Consider the following 16,383-nt stretch of genomic DNA (forward strand, 5'->3'; position numbering starts at 1 on the left):
TAAGCATAAATCATTTGCAATTCCTTTAAAGAAATGGCACTGTTACCACCAGCTATATCAAATAAACCATAGGTTAGTGAAATATGAAAAATTGTTATGTTACTATACAGTCTTTTTGGAAAGTGACTTATGGCAACATAAAATGTTTAATGTCGCCTAATAACCTATGCATCTTATTATAAAAATACTTTTGATTAGATGATCTGCAGAGTATCCTTTTGAGGGCAGTCAAAATTATTATTATCCAATTCTTATGTAGATTTATAATTAATCTAACAACTATGATCTGACCATGAATATGCCTTTGCCATCTGGTGTCTTTACCCTGAGTTTGATCATGAATAATACATAACCATCTGACAGCTGAATCCAATCCATAATGCAGCCATACATGATGCAGATCCATCCATAGTATACTAATTTGCATTCTCCATCATTTTTGTCTAATTCTTACCCAGAGCTTTTTCATTGAGTTTCAGCCACCAGGGGAACAATCCACCTACAGACTTGGCCATATGGGATGCAGTGCATATCCTCCAGTGTCCTGGGTCTGATCCTAATTGTCACCAGCCGAGCCAAAATGTGTCACTCCAAACGTGGGCAGGGGTGCTCTTGGGCATTCATAAGATGCTTAATGGGGCTTTCATCGCAGTGTTGCTGACAGTGTGTGTTTTAATTAGACTTCTAAGTGCACATTTATTTTTCCCACTAGACCAGTCCTACATGCAGGTGAAAGAGACAGTCACGTGATTGTAGGTGTCAGACAGTGGTTTTTGAGCATGGCCATCTTAAAATAAGTGAAGTGTAAGTATTTTAAATTGTAAGTCAAACAAACAGTTGCCCCCCTGACCTCATCATCCCACCCTTCTCTGCTGTGACACCTGCAATTTTCCAGGGAGCTGGTACTCAGCTATGACTTCTTCTTTAGTAGGCACATCTGGATTGGTGGAGGCTTTAAAATCTCTGCTTCATGCCTCCCATCTATGTACATTCTAATTCAAATGTGTATGAAACACAGTGTTCGCCAAAATGAAAAACTTTTTTGTGGGCCCAGTTTGGCTAGCAGACCACCATGTTACAAACTTTGTTTCATATGATTACTAAGCTATTTCTCTCCACCTATCTTGAGCCTGAAGCATTCTAACAAGTAGGGCCTGGAATATTTGCAATTCACAGCCAAGATCTATTCCCCTTAACAAATTAGTTCTATACTTCCTATAAAATCTCTATTACTATGAGTGGAAATAAAGGCTGGGAGGGTAATTTAGTGCTGAAAGAAATCTGAGGTCTGGGTACGGTGGTTCACACCTGTAATCCCAGCCCCTGGGAGGCCGAGGCGGGTGGATCACCTGAGGTCAGGAGTTCAAGACCAGTCTGGCCAACATGACAAAACCCCATCTCTACTAAAAATACAAAAATTACTCGGACGTGGTAGCGGGTGCCTGTATTCCCAGCTACTCAGGAGACTGAGGCAGGAGAATCGCTTGAACCCGGGAGGCAGAGAGGTTGCAGTAAGCTGAGATCGCACCACCGTACTCCAGCCTGGGTGACTGAGTGAGACTCTGTCTCAAAAAAAAAAAAAAAAAAAAGAAAGAAAAGAAAAAGAAATCTGAGTTAAATTTTGTAGTTGCTGAATTTGAAGTGAGAGTAGGCCCACTAACCTTTATATTTGAAAATAGTACCACCTGAATTTAAACATGACATAATCTATATGTATAAATGTGATGGCAAGTATTCTAAGTGGTTGTTTGTTTATTCCACACTGTGTACTTACTAAAATTAGTATTTGATTTTTTTTTTTTTTTGAGGCAGAGTCTCGCTTTGTCACCCAGGCTGGAGTGCAGTGGCACAATCCTGGCTCACTGCAACCTCCGCCTCTTGGGTTCAAGCAATTCTGCTGCCTCAGCCTCCCAAATGGCTGGGACTACAGGCGCATGCCATCATGCCTGGCTAATTCTTTTGTATTTTTAGCAGAGACGGGGTTTTACCGTGTTAGCCAGGATGGTCTCGATCTCCTGACCTCGTGTTCCACCCACCTCAGCCTCCCAAAGTGCTGGGATTACAGGCGTGAGCCACCGTGCCTGGTCAGTATTTTTTACTTTTTTAAAAATTGTGACTGTGAATAGCAGATCCCGTAGTTCCATTTCCATTGAACCTTCTTATTTCTGCCAGAGCCATTGTTGAAAAGCCACTGCACTTGTTGCTGGAGCTGTGGCCCAGTTTCTCTTGCATTGGTCCACCTGCTCTGTGCTTATGATCACATCTTTCTGTCCACAACTAACTGAAAGGAGAAGGACCTGACTCAAGGGCATAAGGCAAGCAACCTTCAAGTCAGCCAGTGGCCCACCAAGTGGGCTAGTACCAGGGCTTTGGCCTTCAGGGAAAGAAGCCCATGGGCCAAACTGATCAGACATATATTCTTGGGAAACTTGAATATGAAATGTAGAGATTTGGCAGTTGTGGATGGGGGAAGAAGCTGAGACTCTCAGAGAAGGCAGTAAACAGAAACCAAGAGTGGGCAGAAGCTGTGACGTCAGCAGAAGAGTGGCAGGAGCAGGTGGAGTTGAGAGAGAGTTCGAGTCAATCCATAGTGGATGGACAGAGGCAGGAGAATGGGTGCATGCTGCTTGGTGAGGGAATGAGATAGCCAGGTGCTAAGCCGAGGTTCTAGTTAAATTGCCAATTTGCGTATTTGTCTTCTCTGTCTAACCCCAAATAGTACTTGATTGCAATCCTGTCCAAAAAAAAAAAAAAAAAAAAAGCCTGTTTAATCATGTAATTTCTGAAAGATTCTGAGAAAATTAATAGGTTTAAAATGGAATAAAATCGGTTTCTGTATTATCAAATTAAGTCTCTTTAATGATCAAGAGTGATGTGTACCTATAATTCTTATATTTCTATTTGGAATCTACTCTTTCTGCTCTCTACTTATATAATTAGTGTTGCTGAATAGGGTATGAGACATTTGAGAAAGTAATCTTTCATTGAGTAGCTCCTGTGCATTGCAAGGCATTTAGCATCATGGGCTCAATGAATGCCTAAAGTCACCCTCCCTCCTTCCCATTGTGACATTTAAAAATCCACACATTTTCAAATGTCCACTGGGGAGTAGTACTGGTCCCAGTTAAGAACTATTGATCCAAGGCTTCCCATTCTTCCTGGGACAGCTCAAATCCAACCTTCTCTTTATTTCTTTGATTATTCGAGACTATATTGATTTCTGTACCTTCTTTGAATTCCAGCTGCACTTAGAGTCAATAATGCATCATTGAGTTCTTAATTGTGTTCTAATTGTTTCACGTATGTTGGTTTCCCTTCTCGGCTTGCTCATAATTCTTTAAGAGCAGCAACAGTGTCCAAGATATCTGTTGTATCACACGTTGTGCCTAACTAAGTACTGAATGCTTAATGAATTCTAACCAGCTCCTCATAATTTAGTCTCTGCTTAACTCTTCAACAATGTTTCCTACCATACCTCCACCATCATCCCTGGCCCTTGTCCCTCCAGCAGCTAGAAGAAGCTCATTAGAGTTTCCTAAACGTACCATATTGGTTCAACATTATGCCTCCACATAATGCTGTATCTTTTGCATGTAAAATGCACTTCAATTGACTTTCTTCTAGGTAAAATCTTATCCAATCTTCAAATTCTAGCCTCTCTGGTGAATTACTCCCTTCTCTGCAGTTTTTATAAACTTGTATTGATGAATAACTTCTCTGTTTACTTGGTTCTTCTCCTAAAAAGGGCAGTAACTGTGTCTAATTGATTTCCTTGACTCCTAGCATGACAACTGGCACTCACTAGAAGCTGAATAAATGCTGGTTGATTATAGCTGATTATACTATATTTTTAACATTCATAAGTATGAGCCATACCATAAAGAATAGAGAAGAATATTGGTCACTAAATAGAGGCAGCTATTTCCTTTTCCTTCACTGCACCTTGCTTTTTGCTCAGTAACTCTTAAGAAATAGAATTCAGGTGCCCCACTACTGTTCAGAGCTTACTTCCAACTTACATATATTAGACAGTTTAATTAATGTACCTGACGCAGTCATCTTGGTTGTGCCTTGTTTAATTTCTCTCATTTGGTTTGCTCCTTTTTACAATTGTAGAAAGGAGCAAACAAAATACTGAAAACACTGCATCAACTGTTATCAGCGAGAAATTTACTCAAACTGAACACTCAACTGGGAGGGAAAAAAACTGTGTTTTATTAGAATAGATTGCTTCACTCCTATTTAGCACTTGACTTGGAGAGGCCTCCCCTGTGACTCCCCTGTAGTACAAAGCAGTGATAGCCATATGATTATAAAGAATGTCATACAAAATAATAATAAAAATAATCCTATGGGAAACACTGTCAGCTAATACACGATTAAGGAGAGAAGCATTTACAGATACACATGAATTAACAGGGGTTCTGGACTCAGAACTCTTTTAAAAAAAATCATAGCCCTGGTGAGGAAAGTCTGGAAATCAGCCGTGGCCTCTATTTGGCTTCAGTAATGACTGATGGAGTTCTGGTTGATAAGGAAAAGACAAAGAAACGTGTCGGGGACATACTAATTGCTGATGGGCCAAAGACCTGGATCCTGCAAAGTGTTGCCAGGGCCTTCCTCAGGAATCGAAAAAGACACTGCCTCCGTGTTACTCTGTGAGGCCCCTTCATATCACCAGGGACCACGGAGGTGGGTGGGACTGGACACCCACAGATACTAAGAGAACCAGGAGCTACAACCTCAACATCAAGAGGAGACTGAGTGAGGAATGGAAGAGAGAAGAATTTTGCAAGCTGAACTGCAGTTCATTGCTTTCCTGATATGTCTATGTCTAGAAACTAAGTTTCCAACAATTAAACAAGTTGTTGACTAGTCCCCAAATCTAATAGAAGTTTCATTAGAGAATGCCTGGAAATGGCAGCACGATGTATGAAATGATTGTTGAGGGAACTCTATTAGAAATGTCTGCCTTTGAAAATGTTTTTTAATATGCACACGTTTTTATATTAACTTCTTTGTATAAATTGTATTTGTTTTATATTTGGCATGTTGGCAGGGACAGGTAAAAGGGCAACAGTCATTTCTTTTGTGAAATTGAGATAATAGCTCCCTTCCAATGTATGAAGTAGAAATAATAAATGTAATATATCACTGCACCAGACACAGAGGAAGGGTGTAGTCAATGGTTAATGTTATGATATACATCAAGGGTTGAAGGATAGAGTATTGCTCTCTCACCAGATTACCATACCCCTTAACCAAATATTTTGATCATACTAAAAGCTACTCAAAGGGATCAAATAAGCCATTTGATCCTTTTCTCAAAGAAGAGCCCCTAAAATTACAAGCAACCAACCCATTTTGCCTCAGGCTCACTCACTTGCTTAGTAACTAATTTCTTTTCTGAAATTTAGGGGCACAGATTACAATTCTGGTACCCCAAGAAATATTTTAAAACAGATCATTGCCACCCACCCACCCACCTGACAGCTTCTAGATATTTCTTCCCTCATCTCCATGGGCTTTACTACTCTTCTAGTCCGAGAAGGAAGCACCATAATGGAATGGAAAGGGCTTGACCTTTGGTATTAGAAAGATTTGAGTTTCAATACGGATTTTTTAAATTATTGGCCGTGAAACATTGACAGGTTACTTAATTTGCCTGAATCTCATTCTACTTATCTACAAATCAGTGTAGGTGGGTGTATGCAGTATTGGGGAGAGATTATAGATAACAGACTAGAGATTTGCCAGAAAAAAAAAATAGGATTAATAGTCCTAGTACATGCTACATAAATAATGGATTCTGTTTATTATTGTGTTATTGCTACATCTCTCCTCTCACCCCTCCCCCCAAATTATTAGGTTGGTGCAAAAGTAACAGCGATTTTTGCCATTACCTTTAATGGCACAAAGCTCAATTACTTCTCGCCAACCTAATAATAGCTCAACAATAATTTAGGGCAAGAATATTAGATTAGGAATTATCAGCCCTTCATTTTGATGCAAGTACTATTTATTTCCTCTAAAATATGTAGCTGTTTGATTTGCCTCTCTGAGCCTTATTTTCCTTTTCTGCAAAAATGAGTTGGTAAATTGGGATAATGTAAAATGTCTCTTTTACCCTTGAAATTCTGTTTCCATCGTTAATTTTGTTTCCTCCCTGAGGCTATCACCTCATTTTTTTAAAATTTCATCTTGTTTTATTTTGGTTTTAACTATTATTAATAAAGTAATACTAGATATATGGAAAATTTTCAAGAATAATGCAGAGTTTTCATATATCCTTCACCAAGATTCCCCAACCTTGATACAATACTATAAACTCATCTATAGGCTTCATTCAATGTGATGACTAATTTTATACATCAACTTGACTAGGCTCAGAGATACCCAGATAGCTCGTAAAACATTGCTTCTGGGTGTGTCTGTGAGGGTGTTTCCGCAAGAGATTAGCATTCGAATCAGTAGATTCAACTGAGTAAAAGAGATTGTCTTCACCAATGTGGATGGCCATCCAATCCACCCAGGGCTCCAACGGAACCAAAAGGTAGAGGGAGGGCAAATTCTCTTTCTTATTGAGCTGGGACATTCATCTTCTCCTGCCCTCAGATGTAGATGCTCCTGGTTCTCAGGGCTTTTGAATTCAAACGGAGACTTAGACTTCTGCACTCCCAACCCTTTAGTTCTCAGCCCTTCAGACTTGGACCAAGACTTATACCATCTGCTCCCTGGTTCTCAGGCTTTTGGACTCAGATTGAATTACACCACCAGCTTTCCTGGTTCCCCAGCTTGCAGACAGCAGATTGTGGGTCTTCTCAGCCCCCATAATAGCATTGAGTGAATTCCCATTTTAGACACATAAATATTATATCGGTTCTGTTTCTCTGGAAGACCTTGACTAACACATTCAGATTCTTCCAGTTTATTCCCTAATGTCATTTTTCTGTGCCAGAACCCAATCCAGGATCCTACATTACATTTAGTCATCGTGTCTCTTTAGTCTCCTCCAATCTGTGACAGTTTCTCAGTCTTTCCTTGACTTTCACAATTTTGACACTTTTGAGGAGTGTTTGTCAGATATTTTGTAGAATAACCCTCAGTTGGGGTTTGTTGGATGTTTTCTTATGATTAAACTAAGCTTGTGGGTTTGAGGAAAGAATACCACAGAGATGAAGTACCCCTATCACATCATACCAAATATATGATCTCAAAATGACTTGTTACTGATAATGACTCATTATTGGTGATATTGTCATCTTGACCACTTGATTAAAGTTGTATCTTCCAGATCCCTCCACTGAAGAGCTACTATTCTTTTTCTTTTTCCTTTTCTATTCTTTAAGGCAGATCACTGAGTCTAGCCCACACTCAAGAGGAGGAAAATAAAACTCTACCTCCTGGACAAAGCTGTATCAAAGAATTTGTAATCCCCTAATTATAAGCTATTTGGATGGAGCTTTCAGACAGCAAGAAGAAAGCTTCCAAATACCCAGAGGCAGTATTCAAATACATTACTCTGGGTTCCCTAATTATCTACCATGACAGAATAAATGTTTGACTTCAACTGAACCTGTAAACACTCTTGATAATTGACCAAATCCCAGGTATGCCATATGCCTACCAGAAAGATGTACAAGCTAATATTGGGAAAGTATAGAAATAATTATTTCAATAATTTTGGAACTATACTGTGGTATATATTAAAAGGACAAAAATGCTTTTATCTCAGCACCAACTTTACCAATGAAATAATCTCTAGACAAAAAATAAAAAGCAGTGCTATAGGGTAACTATGTTGTTTAAGGTAAGGATATGTCTCTGATGGCAGGTATGGGGTATGGGAAAGACAGCTATGTGTTCATAAAATCCTGTTTTATTTATGATTTTTCCTCCCTGGTACACAGATAGACCAAACTTTCCAGCCCATTATAGTTAGATAGGAGCATAAATTCCAGATCTGGCCTCTAAAACCTCCTCCTGTGTACTCCCTCCTTTTCTCTTGTCTGCTGACTGAAGTTAGGAGTTTCAGTGGAGGCCTCTGAGGTCCTATGGGAGGGAGAAGGCACTAGATAGATAGATCCTCTGTCCCCAAATGGCTGCAAAGACCACAGCCCTTGCTGACCCTTACTGAACTATGAAGTGAATGAGAAATGAGGCTGTATTGTGTTAACCCACTGAGATTTGGGGGTTGTTCGTTATAGCCATCAGATTCGCCTGACCAAAATAGATGGAAGTCCCCAGAGGGTAGAATTTGTTTCCACTAAATTGCTTGTCTAAGACCTAGCACAGTCCCATGTGCAGATGGGACCTAAATGCCTTTGAAGACAAAGAAAAGAGAATAACAAATCCCACGTCACTACAGAGAGGCATTTGGTTTGCAGGAATAAGTACAGCTAAACTCTGCACCTGGTTTTCTATGACGTTTTCACAAAGATTACCTGCAAAAAAACAACCAAAAAAAATGGAAGGATAAAATTCCATTGAAAATGGTGGAGGAAGCAATAGGCTTAAAAACAGCTCAGGTTAAATGAAAGTTTCCCAGAGGTTTCTGATTCACAATTTTGAGCCAGTATAGTAGCAATTATTTCAAGTATTCTTCAATTACACTCTTGGTGTGCATTAATAGCACAAAAATCTATTTATCTCAGTACCAATTTTACCAATGGCAAATTGGATAGGAAATAAAGCATAATCAAACTTAGTGAAACATAAATTGAGATACTTGACTGGATTTCTATAGCTTTCTAAGAAACTGCCTACCTGGTCATTGTAAAGACATTAATTCTAACACCTCCACATGTGAACACCCTCTGAGAGTTAACATATTGATACTGAATAATACTTTCTCCAGGCATTTGGAGGCTTTTTTCTTGATGTCCAAAAGCTCTATCCAAATAGCTTATAATTAGGGGATTACAAATCCTTTGATATAACTTTGTCTAGGAGGTGGTACTTTCTTTATTCCCCTCCTCTTGAATGTGAACTGGACTTAGAGACTTGCCTCTAAAGAATAGAGTGTGTTAGGGGAAAAAATAGCAGCATTTCAGTGGAGAAATCTGGCATTCACCACCTCAACCAAGTAATCAAGGTGACAGCATTACCAGTAATAAGTCATGTTGATATCATGTACTTCTTGATATGATGTGATGAGAAGGGACTTTACTTCTGCAGTATTCTTTCCCTAAACTCATAGCTACAGTCTAATCATGAGAAAACATCAGACAAACCCCAACTGAGGAACATTCTACAACTCCACTTCATCAAGAGTTGGTGTCTTTCCATTGCCGTATATCCCATAAAAAAATCCCATTCTGCTATATTAACAATAGAAACCCAGTTTTTGTGATCAAACCTCAACACTTTATATTTCACTGAGTACATTATTCTTTTCTTACTTTCATTACATAGTGAGACTTATTTATAGGAACTATATTTTGTTGAAGTTTCATGTGTAGCCAACACCAAGGTCCATCCTGGCTTCCCTCTCCTCTCATGTTCTTGAGAATATCCCAAAGACACAAGTTTTTGCTCTGACCTTAAGAACTTGTGACCAACAAGAATGCATTCACCAAAAACTTCTAGACTGACTGACTACGATTCTCACATTTAGTATCCCCATATTTTGCAAACACTGAGCATTTTTAGTGGGCCTGCAGAGAAATGTTGCCACCCTCACTGTGGCAAGTTACATGAGGAAGTTTGTGGCTTCCTGCCTTCTCTGGTCCAGCCTTCAGAAGACTGACTAAGAACGGCTGAGATTTATGCATTATACCATGGTCCACTGATATTGGAGAGGGCTCCATGTCATCATGTGTGTAGTTGTAGTTGTTTTAACTATGAAAAAACAAAACCCAACATGTACTTCAGAAAAAATGCAGAGGACACATATAGCTAAGAAAGGACTAGCTCCCCTATGAGAGGTAATTTAATCACCAATTCATTAATTTAATAGCTGCTATGCACTCATTCATTGATGACCAACCCCATGCGTGAACTCCCTCAGAAAGCTGACATATTGATATTGGCAAAATGGATTCATGTTGACTACAATAAGCTGTGAACAAATTCTACTAAATTAACTCCACTCCATGTCACACAGTTCCTAATATTTAGGGCTGGATTCCAATGCCTGGATGGATATTAAAGCAATCCAGACATGATTGGAATTCACCTCAAATTTTCTCTGAGGAAATCAGTCTTTTATCCTAGCTGTTGCCTTTGGCAGCATAAGCTCAATGAAAATGCCCTCTTTGGAGTAGTTTTTACTAAATCTAATTATGCTGCCTAGTTTGTGGATCCTGCTGTTTTCTCTTTGGTTTCTCTGTTTTCCTTTTTTTCTGGGTGTGAGGGGTGTTACTTCCTTAGTATTCCTATTACAGAACAAGTTCTCCTCAACCCCATTCATCTCTTGTGGATATAAGAAATCATTAGCCCAGTGCTTCAAGGGCCTTCAAGTGGGTTTAGTCTTACCCAGGGATTAACCATTTGGCTGTCTATGTAAGGGTGACTATATACTTTATCTTCCAAATTGGGACACTTTTTAGAGAGCTATTATTGATTATGCCTTGACAACAGGCATAAACCAGGGCTGTCTTGGACAAACTAGGGCATATGACAACACTATTGGGAATTCAAAGCAGAGCTGTGTGCTCCTATGTCTCAGATATTATAAAATCTTCCACAAGACATTTATTTCCTTCAGGGGACTTACAAAACAGGCCTGTTTACATTACATCAGCTAAAGACAGTGTAGTATAGTGGTTACACACAAGGGCCCTGGGACCTCGCCCACAACCACCATACCACCTGCCCATAAGCTGTGAATGATGCCTTCCTATCTCCCAGCTATAGAACCAGATCTCCTGGGCTCAAATTCCAGCACTTTCATCTCTGAGATGTGTGACTTTGGAAAGTCACTTAGCCTTCTGAGTCTCAGTTTCCTTATCTATAAAATGACAATAAATTTGAAAAGATTCATAAGATTATGAGGAGTACATGAATCAATAAATGTAAACCAATTATTCAAAGGTCTGGCATGTTGTAAACACTCAATTATATATTGTCTGTTTTAACAATCTTTTTCTTCATGAGAACATATCATGGGTGTGGGATGCTTTCCAGTCTTGCCCGCTTGTAAATACTTGATTATCCTCCCTGTTTGGTCAGGCAACCCTTCTGGCTAAGTACTCTGAGCTGATGTGACTGGTTATTTTGGGCTCTGACTATTGCCTAGGCATTTTTGTCTACCCATTATTTCTTCAGACACTGGCTCCTTTTTACTTTCAGTATTTTTGTAAAGTTGCCTCCAGCCAAGTACACTGAGTACCATTTCACCATTCAGAGTCACTTTATACAGTAAAGTGTTAAGGAACACACCAAAATGAATCTGCAACTTCACTTTTAGTGACACATGACTCTGTGTCCATATCTTCATGTCAGGCATTGGTTTCTAGTCTATTACAGCCTGAAAGTTACAAAGGAATGCATCTTTAGAATTGTCATTAGTATCTTCTGCTAGAATATGTATGACTCTCTGTGACAATTTAATAAATCTTAAATGAAAATTACAATGGGGCCACTTTTCATCAAAGAAATGGTGAAAAAAGGGGTGTGTTCCAGGTCTCATAAGAAACATGATCGTCATTCTTGCTGGTGTATTGTGTCCCTGGATACAACATCTCATCCAATCTAAAAGCAGAAAAAAGACCTATCCTAATCTCTCAGTAGTGTGAAGTCGAAATTATTTATGTGAATCATTATTAGAGGCAAGAGAGAAACAAATATGCTACATTGTGCTCTTAAGCATTTTGTTTATTTACATTCATTTATTAAGCTAGTTAGACTTAATTTCAACATCGTATTTTTAACTTTGCGGGAATGGGAGGGAGGCTAGAGGGGAATAGTCCTCACAGCCATAGAACGCATACCCCTCCTCCACTCCATAATCATCATTATCATCATCTTAATTGCAATCAGCACCAACAATTACTGAGCACTTCTCCACTTCTGGCATTTTACATGCCTAATCTCATTTAATCCTTAAAATAATTCTATGATATAGGTTCTGTCAGCAGCATCACAGTGCAGGACGCAGTATAAGGATTCAGAGGTATATTAAAGTTAAATGACTTGGCAATCCATGAAGTGAAACATAAAACCAGGTCAGGATAGATTTAAAACTCACATTAACTACAAGGTTATATCTTGTGTCTTCATGAGAGGAGATATGGAATAACTATTCCTGTCAAATGTACAAAAAGCACATGTTTACTGACTGTAAGTCTGTACAAATATTTTTAATTCATTAAGAGTAGCATGTAAATATCACACCTATACAATACTATTTTACCAAAGTATGCAATTGGTGAGAATCCTAGTATGCTATTGTGTGCTTTGCAAGACAGACATCTCGGAATTTGAAAGTAATAACCAGCTGGTAACCATCTTTCTTAAAGCTATTTTATTCCTCTGTCCAACAAAGTATATGCCAAAGTTCAAGACCAAGAATGCTTCTTCACAGAGTTGGACCTTGCAGTTGTTTCTTTGATGAATGACTTCTATGTCAAAGAGACTAGGCAAATGTTCTAGAGTGGTTCCCTGCCATTATGCCTTAAATGTTTTAAGATTGGTTACATCTGTACTCTCATATTGAGGGAATTTTCTAAGGGGCAAATGATGTGTTCTGGAGACTTCAGTATAAGACTAAGCATGAAAATCATCATAGTAAGTAACATGTAAAGCACTTAATAGGTCCTAAGTACTTCATATATATTATTTAATCGTCCCAGTAAACTTATGAAATAGTGGCAATTTTAGTGCCATGTTACAATTAAAGAAACTGAAAGGTAGCCACTCTAAGTTGTGGGGCCAGGATATCTTGGGGGGAAAAAAATCTCAGCATTAATCTGTGTCCTTGATTCCAAACCAGGGCAGAGCTAGGTTAGCACCAGAAATATGAACCTAAACTGGGCTGGCTGTCATTTATTGAGCATTTACAATTCCTTGGCATAGCACGAAGCACAGTAAGAATAGTATTTTACTGCACCCCCACTTAAATCCTTCACGGTAGGAATTATCATGCCAGTTTTACAGAGATGAAACCAAGATCCACAGGGTTTAATTGTTTGTTGTCACACAGTGATAAGTGGCACAATCAGTATTTAGACCCAGGTGTATTCAGCTGTAAGTCTGTGTTTTAACTTCCATGACGTAGAAGAAACTCTTATTTAGATCAAATTTTTTTCTGCCACTTGAATATTACATATTTTGCTTTTGTCCTTCCACAGATTATTCTTAATTTGTTAAGTCCCATTCTTATGCATACTTTTCTCTGTGTTTAAGTTTATTGATATCCGTGTCTCCCAAACAAGTAAAACACTTGAGCATATATTTCCTTAAATCACTTTTGCCCTTTCACGGGTAGTATTATCTAGCATGTTGATTCTTTATTGGTAAAATGATACAGCTTTTTAAAAATCATATCTCCTTCAGACATTAATAAGCTTGATCAGCTTCTTCATAAAAGTTTTATTCCCCATATCCCTTTCTCCATCCAAATTGATTACAATGGACTGAATGTTTGTATTTCCCCAAAATTTACATGTTGACATTTTCTTCCCCAAGGTGATGTGATTAGGAGGTTGGGCCTTTGGGAGGTGATTAAGTTATGAGTGTGGAGCACTCATGAATAGGATTAATGCTCTTATAAGGACTCCAGAGAGCTAGGAAGCCCCTTCCTCCATATGCATGTATAAGAGGAAGCTCTCAGTGCAACCCAGAAGAGGGCCCTTATCAGATCCCGACAATACTGGCACCCTAATCTCAGCCTTCCAGCCTCCAGAACAATAAGAAATAAGTGTATATTGTTTATAAGCCACTCAGTCTATGGTACTTTGTTATAGCAACCAAAGTGGACTAAGACATTGATCTTGCTTTTCAGCAGACCATGTCTCCCAGGAGCATTTCAAATAGGCTCTTTTCTTTTTTTTCCTTCAACTTTATTTTAAGTTCCGGGGTACATGTGCAGGATGCGCAGGCTTGTTACACAGGTAAACGTGTGCCATGGTGGTTTGCTGCACAGATCAAGCCATCACCTAGATATTAAGCCCAGCATCCATCAGCTATTCTCCTTGATACTCTCCCTCCCCCAGCCCCCACACAGTCCCCAGTGTGTGTCGTTCCCTACCATTTTTCCATGTATTCTCATCATTCAGCTCCCTCTTATAAGCAAAAACATGTGTTGTTTGATTTTCTGTTCCTCCATTAGTTTGCTGAGGATAATGGCCTCCAGCTCTCCATGTCCCTGCAAAGGACATGATCTTGTTCCTTTCAAATAGGATCTTTGAGTGAGAAACTTTATTAAACTTTGTAGGTTTAAGAATTTCTTTATTAAAATGGTAGTTAATCTGGGTGGGTTTTTCCTTGAAAACTCTGAAGACATTATTCGGTGTTAAATGTTGAGAAGCCTGACATATTCTGGCATTTCTTAGGGTCTCTTCTTTTGACCTAGAAGCTTTAAAAATTTTCTCTTTGTCTTTATGCTCTTAAATTTTGCTATAAACTGTATGGATATTCATTTTTGTTTTTCACAGTCTTGTTTAGTACACTATCAGCCTTTTAATCCTGAGCTCTTATCTTTCTTTAATCCTGAGAAATTCCTGTTCATATTTCTTCCTCTGTCGGTCCTTTTTCACTTTCTGAGAATTCTATTTTATGGATTTTGACACGTTTCTTTCTGTGTTTCATGACTCTCAACACTTCTCATGGGTTCCAACTCTTCCTGATAGTTTCCCTTCCCAGTATCTTCCAGGTAGTTTTGTGACCCAACCTTTCAGTTCACTGATTTGTGTCTCAGCTGTACGCATTCTGCAATTTCAACTGTTCCTCTAATTTTTTATCTGAAAAGTTATGTTTTCAAGTCAAATCTTTAAATTAATTCTTCATTTTTCCTGCTGCATGCTTTCAAAAACTCCCCTTATCTCTGTGGGAATGTTCATTTAGGACCATTTTACGTTCATATTCTGTTTCATTAGCTCTGCTTTCTCCAGAAAGGCCTATTACTTCAGTTATCGTTCTTATTTAGAAATATTTCATCTTTTTTTCCTTGGGAGCACTTCTTTTTTTCCTTTAGGCAGTGGCTTTGGCCCTATCTTGGGTTTCTTCAGAGACTGGAGGTGCTGGGGAGTTGCCTTAGGGCAGAATACACTTCTGGTGCTGCAGTCTGGACTCAGCTATTCCAGTCCACTATCCAAGTTCCCTGTTGCTCCCAGTCTCACAGGACGTCTTCCCTGGGCATTTTTCTCAGCATCAGTGGGGCAGCCACCCCTTGTTATGCTTGCCTAGCGTAGGAGGATGGGGTAGGAATGGAGGGCACACACAGTGGCCAGTTCGCCTACCTGACCCCCTTGCCATGGGCTTTCCACCCCAGGAAGACAGCTGACAAGTTCCTGTTAACTTGCGCTATATGTGTGAGAAAAGGCAATAAACTGCTGTGACCCCACATTGAATTTCCAGGTTCAGCCCCACCAGGAAAATGTGAAGGAAAGAAAAGCATTATTTATAAGACAGAACTTCACAAATTCTCTCCCATCATCTTCCTTCTGTTTCCTGCCTCTGCTCTCCCACCAAAAATAAGACCAATCCTCTCTTTCTTTCTAAGCAAGTTTTGATTTTGTGTTAGTTACTGAGACTCTCAATGTCTCTATATCTCCTGTGCTCAGCTTCATGGGTGAATGACCTATGTGGTTACACGGGATCCCGTGCTTACAAGGGCCCCACACATGGTTTAATACTCTTCTTTTACCATCTTGAAATTCTAGATACTTTCTGAACAGGAGGCCCAGCATTTTCATTTGTGGGATGCACCACAAATTACGTAGCCATTGCTGCCTGTGGCATTTCCAAGTTTGACTTCGGCAGCTTGTATTGAATCACCAAGTTATCCAAGACTAACTAAAGTTATATTTCTAGAGAACTCACTCCAAAATTCCCTCTACATACTTAAGCAGTGACTACTTTTTCAGCTTCCACAAAGTTCCAACAGATTACTTTTGGGGGAAAGAGGGATGGTTCAGAAGAGATCTCTTGCTAACTAAAAGAAGCAGCACCTTTAAGCCACCTGCCTCAGATATTGAGAAGAACTGGAGGATCCTGAAATATCCACCACCACTACTACCACCCCTTTCCCACCTCCTGCCTTTTTTGTTCATTTTGGTAAATCTGAGTTCGGGAATCACAAACTTTGGTAGATGAAGCTTCATGGTTTATTGTAACCCAAAATAGTCTATAGATGCATGCAAAACCATGCACATGCATCTAGACACATCTAGAAAAATATTTTCCTGGAAATAGGGCATAGAGTTTTTACAGATTATCAAA

The sequence above is a fragment of the Papio anubis genome, chromosome 14, assembly GCF_008728515.1.
Source record: "Papio anubis isolate 15944 chromosome 14, Panubis1.0, whole genome shotgun sequence".
NCBI classification, from domain to species: Eukaryota; Metazoa; Chordata; class Mammalia; order Primates; family Cercopithecidae; genus Papio; species Papio anubis.